The sequence below is a fragment of the Spinacia oleracea genome, chromosome 4 (assembly GCF_020520425.1).
Source record: "Spinacia oleracea cultivar Varoflay chromosome 4, BTI_SOV_V1, whole genome shotgun sequence".
NCBI classification, from domain to species: Eukaryota; Viridiplantae; Streptophyta; class Magnoliopsida; order Caryophyllales; family Amaranthaceae; genus Spinacia; species Spinacia oleracea.
The window spans coordinates 62,332,300-62,339,668 of record NC_079490.1 but is presented as its reverse complement, the minus strand read 5'-3'; positions in this window follow the sequence as shown (position 1 = coordinate 62,339,668).

Genomic DNA, 7,369 nt, shown 5'->3' with positions numbered 1-7,369 from the left:
CCCAAAATCTTAGAAAATCAGCATCAACTTCACGGTTTTGGATCCTCTAGATTTCTAAAATAACTCTTGTTTGGGCTCCCAATTGACTCTCAATTGGGCCACTAAGTCCAAAGCCCAATGGCTCTAAACAACAACATCGAACCCACCAGTGGCTATTCAGCCATCCATTAAGGCCCAAGGCCCAATAGTAATAAATGACCTATGGGCATTTATTATGCAAACACTATAAATAGGCCGCCAAGGCTCACACCTCAAGGTACGTCCAATTTACCGCCTTAAGACTACTCTTCTAGAGAACTTCTCTCTAGAATCCGAGCATCATTCTTACTTAGGCATCGGAGGGGCTTTCCTCGGAAACACCCCCGAGGCTAGTGACTTTGCTCTTGTGCAGGTGAATTCGGACTCCACTCATTCAAACAAGCAAGATCTTCAACACATACAAAGGGGCCTTCATTCGAAGCCCATTGTTTCCATCTTTACAACACCGGAACAATTTGGCGCCGTCTGTGGGGAAGAACACTTCAAAGCCTTTGAAAGACATCAATCACCTCTTTCCGCGAAAATGGTGAATGATGTTGTTAACAACAATGACGACGATATGATGGTGCGGTCAGATTCAGAATCTGACCAAGAGGGGCACCCTCAATCGATGGCGAGGTCACAGCCAAGCAGAGCTACGACCGCCACAAATGCAGGACCTCCGATTCCAACTAGGGAAGAGCTCACTGCGGCCATGACCATCATGCAAAACTTCCTCTTCAATGAGAAGCAGCAAGGACTGGCAAATGACCGCAGAGAAGAGAGGAGGACCAGGCGAAGGCTGAACGAGCCACCCAGTGCGGAAGTGTCCAGACCCGAACGAGAACTCCTTCCCTTGACAGGTACACACTTGACGTCGAGGTGGATGGAAAGCACGTGGGACACCCAAAAAAGGGCACAACAGCAACCAGATTGGTTTGCGAGACCATCGCCTACTCCAACAGCTCTCCAAAGCGAATCAACTACTCGTAACACTCGGATCCGAAGCTCGGTACTCAGCAGGTTGAGGCCCTCGGTCCACTCAAGGTTAAGACCTTCGATCCATACGAGACTCGGGGTAGGTGAGTCGAGCAGATCTGGCGAACGACCCGAGGTCAGTAGCCGAGAAAGAAGAAGAGACAGGAGGCATGATCGAACCCCTAGCCCCCATCGTACGCCCGAACGTTCTAATCACAGAACCTCGGCAAACGAAGGCATCAGGGCTAGACTCGGGAAAAGAATCATGACTCCTACGTCATCCCCTTTCTCGGACGAGCTGATCATGGAAGAAATACCGAAGGTAAGACTGCCAGCTCACCTAACCTACAGCGGAATCACAGATCCGAGGGATCATGTCATCTCCTACGAGCAGCAAATGTTCTTGAGTCCCTACTCCGAAGCATGCTGGTGTAAATACTTCCCAACCACGCTAACCGGAGTGGCGGGAGAGTGGTTTAGATCGCTGCCGAAGGGATCGATCAAGAGCTGGAAAAAGCTGAAAAAGAGATTCTGCACACAGTTCGTGAGCAACAATCGCCCCGAGCGAACCACAGCAGAACTGACCTCAATCCAACAAGAAAGAGACGAAAGTCTGAGAGAATTCATGGCCAGATTCATGAAGGAATCAACAAACATACCAAACTTGCAGCCAGACGTGGCCATCTTCGCCTTGAAGCACGCGCTCCAGGAAGGGAAGTTCCGTGACGAACTCTCAATGAAGAACCCCTCCAGAATAGCTGACGTGCTCCAAATGGCTGATGCGTTCATCAGAACCGAGGAGTTCAACAAGGCCGCTGCAAGACTGAAAGGATCGTCGGATCCGAGAGACACAAAGAATACCCAGAGCAAGCCCGAGGGTAGCTCAAGGAAGGGGAAAGAGAAAGTAGGAGCTAGAGAGATGAGCCCGAAGAAAGACGGGAGAAGGGGTGAACTTCAACCCAAGTACACCAACTACACTCCACTAGCTCTGCCCCGAAAGGAGATATTCAGCCTCAACAGAAATGACGAAAAGTGGAAACTACCTGGGAAGCTCAAGTCCAACCCAGCTCGGAGAAACAAGAACAAATGGTGCGAGTTCCATGATGACTTCGGTCACCACACCGAAGAGTGCAACTCACTGAAAGACAACATTGAGGACCTCGTTCGCCGAGGCTACCTGAAACAGTACTTGTTAGACCGAAGGGAGGAAAAAGAAAAGGCCGCAAGCGGCAAACAACACGAGCAACCCCAAAAAAGGGTCTACGAAGCAACAGGGCACAAGAAAAATGACATCCTAGTGGTGTTCGGGGGACAGAAGTCTGGCCAGGCCAGCAAAAAACACCTAAGAGCCCTCTCCCATCGGGTCAACTTCAGCGCGGTGGGAGACAACCAGCCACACCCCCCGAACATGACCTTCACTGCTGATGATTGCTTCGGAGTCCAGTACAAACATGACGATCCTCTGGTCATCTCCATGGACCTCAATAACCACAACGTACATCGAGTGTTAGTCGACGGAGGAAGTGCCGTCAATATCATCTTCAGAAACTGCTTCGAGCAGCTGATCCTCGAAGAGCCAGAGGAAGCACTGACGAAAGTCAGTTATCCTCTGATCGGATTCAACGGATCCGCAGCTATCCCTCGAGGAAAGATCACCCTGCCAGTCACAGTGGGCGAAGGCCAGGCAGCAAAAACCCTTCGGGACGAATTTTTGGTGATGGACTGCGACTCCGTATACAACGTAATCATGGGGAGAACCATGATTCACAAGATGCAAGCAGTCCCCTCCACATACCACCAGCTGATGATATACGTCCCGGATGCAGGATTCGCCGAACGAATCAGAGGTGATCAAGAAGTGGCGAGAAGAACCTGCCACACTGCTGTCCGAAAGCCCAAACTAGAGGACGGCCCCGAGGAAGAAAAAGGAGCTAAGGGAGAGGAAAGCGAGGCAAAAAGGAGAAGAGCAAGCACGAGCAGCTTGTCTCCCGCAGAAGTTGATGCCCGCCCCGAAACCCTATCTCCCGAACCAGATCAAGAAATGGAGGATATCTTCCTCGAAGAGGATTCAGACAGGAGCGTCCGAATAGGCAAGGGCCTAAGCTCGGGGCTCCGAATCGATTTGATCTGATTACTCAGGGATCATAAAGACATCTTTGCATGGTCAGCAGCAGATATGCCAGGGATAAATCCGAAGCTGATTTGTCACAAGCTGGACGTCAACGCTGAAGCTCGGCCAGTCAAGCAAAAAAAGAGGAACTACTCCTCGGAGAAAAACAAAGCCATCGCCGAGGAGGTGAAAAAGTTGCAGGAGGCCGGATTCATTGAACCATGCATGTATCCGAAATGGCTGGCCAACGTGGTGATGGTCAAAAAAGCGAACGGCTCCTGGCGAATGTGCGTAGATTTCACAGACCTGAACCGAGCCTGCCCCAAAGACTGCTATCCCCTGCCAAGGATAGATCAATTGGTTGACTCCACCAGCGGCCATGCACTGCTCAGCTTCATGGATGCCTTTTCAGGCTACCACCAAGTATTCATGCACCCCGATGACAGAGCAAAGACAGCGTTCATCACAAGCGCAGGAGTGTTCAACTACAAAATGATGCCTTTCGGCTTGAAAAATGCCGGAGCCACCTACCAGAGGCTAGTTGATCACGTCTTCGCCGACCAGAAAGGGAGGAATGTGGAGGTCTATGTGGATGACTCCATCGTAAAAAGCATCAAGGAGGAAGACCACGTCAAAGACCTGGCAGAGACCTTCGGAAATCTGAGGAAATACAGCATGAAGCTGAACCCAAAAAAATGCGTCTTCGGGGTGAAATCAGGGAAATTCCTCGGATTCATGGTGAGCGAAAGAGGAATTGATGCGAACCCAGACAAAGTCCAAGCGGCATTGGATTTACCCGAGCCGAAGACCAAGAGAGATGTGCAGAGGCTAACCGGCAGGTTAGCCGCACTAACAAGGTTCATATCAAAAGCCTCGGACAAGGGAGCCCCCTTCTTCAAAGCACTGAAACCAAAGAACCTCCCCGGAGGAGAAGCAGAACCAGTCAAGAAAAATGGGGTCCCGAGGAAAGTGGATCCCGAACTGATATGGGAACAGGAGCAAAGAGAAGCTTTTCAGCAACTCAGAGCCCACCTCGCTCAACTGCCGACACTGGCCAGACCAAAGGAGGGAGAAACCCTGTACCTATATGTCGCAGTCAGCCCTGGAACCGTCAGCGCAGTGCTTCTTCGGGAAGAAGAAAAGAAGCAACAGCCAATCTACTTCACCAGCCGAACACTCACAGGGGCCGAAACCCGATACCCACTCATCGAGAAAGTCGCATATGCAGTAGTGGTAGCCGCACGAAAACTGAGGCCGTACTTCGACTCCCACCAGATCACAGTGCTAACTGACCAACCGCTCGAAAAAGTACTCGACAAAATAGAGAGGTCAGGAAGATTGGCTGCCTGGGCCTTCGAACTATCAGAGTTCGGCATCAAATATCAGCCGAGGACAGCAATCAAAGCACAAGCATTGGCAGACTTCTTGGCCGAATGCTCATACCAGGAAATGTTGGATGATACGAAAAGCACTTGGGAGGTCTTCACTGACGGATCTTCCACAATAAACGGCTCAGGAGCAGGAGTTGTACTGATCCCCCCGACGGGGAAAAGCATAGAGTATGCATTGAAGTTCGGCTTCAAAGCAACCAACAACGAGGCCGAATATGAGGCCGCAATCGCAGGGATAGAGCTTTGTTTATCCCTGGAGGCCGAACATGTTTGCCTCAAAACTGATTCCCAGCTTGTAGCCAACCAGATCCGAGGGGAATATGAGGCCAAATGGCCCAGCATGACAGCCTATTTAGCAAAAATTAAATCCTTAACGTCAAAGTTAAGATCCTTTGAAGTCATCCTCATCCCCCGAGGACAAAACACGCAAGCAGACGCACTGTCAAAACTCGCAAGCTCAACACTCATCGACTTAAACAGGTCGGTCCACGTGGAAGTTCACCAAGAGAGAAGCATCGACTTGCTACCCACCACAGTATGCAGCTTACGTACCGAACCTAGCTGGATGGACGCAGTAGTTGCATACAAAGAAAGGGGAGAACTTCCCGAAGATAAGCTGCAAGCGAGAAAACTAAAAAGATTCAACAAATGGTTCATCATCAGCGCCGAAGGAGAGCTCATGAGGAAATCATTCTCTGCTCCGCTGCTAAAATGTGTGGGTCCAACAGACGCTGACTACATCCTAAGGGAAATCCACCTCGGGATATGCGGAAACCACATCGGAGGCAGGACATTGGCACATAAAGCCCTTCGGGCTGGGTACTGGTGGCCCACTATGGTTTCCGAGGCAAAGCAGATGGCAAGGAAATGCGAGAAATGCCAAAAGTTCGCACCAGCCATCCATCAACCAGCTCAAACCCTACAATCAACGCTGTATCCATTACCATTCGCACAGTGGGGGTTAGACATCATTGGTCCTTTCCCCTCAGCGACGAACCAGAAGAAGTGGTTGATTGTAGGAGTCGACTATTTTAGCAAATGGATCGAAGCCGAAGCTGTCTCCTCCATCACCGAACCTCAGGTCCGCAAGTTCATATGGCAGAACATCATCACAAGGTTCGGCATACCAAGACTGATGGTCTTCGACCACGGGAAACAGTTCGACAACACCCCGTTGCAAAAGTGGTGCAAACAGTTCGGCATACACCTAGCGTACTCGGCAGTCTGTCACCCACAAAGCAACGGGCAAGCCGAAGCTGCTAACAAACTCATCCTCAATGCACTCAAGAAAAGAGTCGAAGATGACAAAAACAAATGGTTAGAAGAGCTACCCGGAACGCTATGGTCCCTTCGGACCACTGAGAAAGAAGCTACCGGGCAAACACCGTTCCACCTTGTATATGGATCCGAAGCTGTAATTCCTGTGGAAATCGGAACAGAAAGCCTGAGGATCCAGGCATACAACAGGTATGATGGGCTCCAAGGAGAAAGCAACAATCAACTTCTATCCGAAGCTCTCGATCTACTGGACGAAGCTCGGAACGATGCAAGGACACTCAACGCAGCCTATTTGCAGAGGGTCAACAAGCATTACAACCGAAGAGTCAACGCCAGACCCCTAAAAGTCGGTGATCTAGTACTCAGAAACGCCGCCTCGGTTCAGAAAGGACGGATCCATGGCAAACTCTCAGCCACTTGGGAAGGACCATACATCATCCATTCCGAAAAAAGGCCAGGCACGTATATGCTGAAACAGTTAGATGGAACAATTCTGAAGAACCATTGGAATACCGATGTTCTCAAGAAATATTTTGTATGATCTCTGTCTGTAAACCAAGTAAGTTGTTTAATGAGAAGAGGAAAGCCATTGGCACCATGTGTTTCATTAAACTTATCTCTATAATTATTGTCCCTTTATATATATATGCAGCCTCGGATCTGATCAATCCGAGACTAAAAACAGGTTGACTTTGCCCATTCCTTGATAAAATGCAAGAAATGACCAAATCAAACACTTCAGGGAATCGTCCAGAATCCTCGGATTCGCGGTACCCTAATAAAATTTGTTCGCAACAAACAGTCGCTCGAATCAAGTTATAAAACTCCGGCTCAGATCCACGGATCGCCGAAGGCATAACTAAAGAGGCAGACTAGCGATCTCTTGCCCAGGTTTCCGAACCACAAGAGATCGGAAGAACAATCCAAACCTCTGAGCAGATCGACGGATTTGAAGAGTCTGGAAACTAAAGAGTCTCTTAGCAGATCTACGGATTTGAAGAACTCGCAAAACTAAAGAGTCTCTTAGCAGATCTACGGATTTGAAGAACTCGCAAAACTAAAGAGTCTCTTAGCAGATCTACGGATTTGAAGAACTCGCAAAACTAAAGAGTCTCTTAGCAGATCTACGGATTTGAAGAACTCACAAAGTCAAAGAGTCTCTTAGCAGATCTACGGATTTGAAGAACTCGCAAAAGTTAAAAAGTCTCTTAACCGATCTACGGATTTAAAGAGCTCGCAAGATCAAAAGGTTTTTAGCAAGTCTACAGAAAGAGGAGCTCGAGAAATCTACGGATTTAAAGACCTAAAATTGCGAAAGAACAAGTTGAAAAGAAGCAGCCAAGTAACAAACATTCATTTTTTATTCAATATTTGGGGGAAGTACAAATACATTGAAAACCTCAAAAATTGAAAACAAAATGAAACAGTTAAAATCGGCAGCCATCAACAGACAATACCGGCCTACCGAAGTACTAAGAAAGCAAAAAGAAACGAGTACAACGCAGCGCCGAGGCAAAAGGGGGAAAAGCAAGCACATATTCGGAAGTCCTCAACTGGAACCGACCGACTCTGAAGAAGACGACTGCCCGAGTCC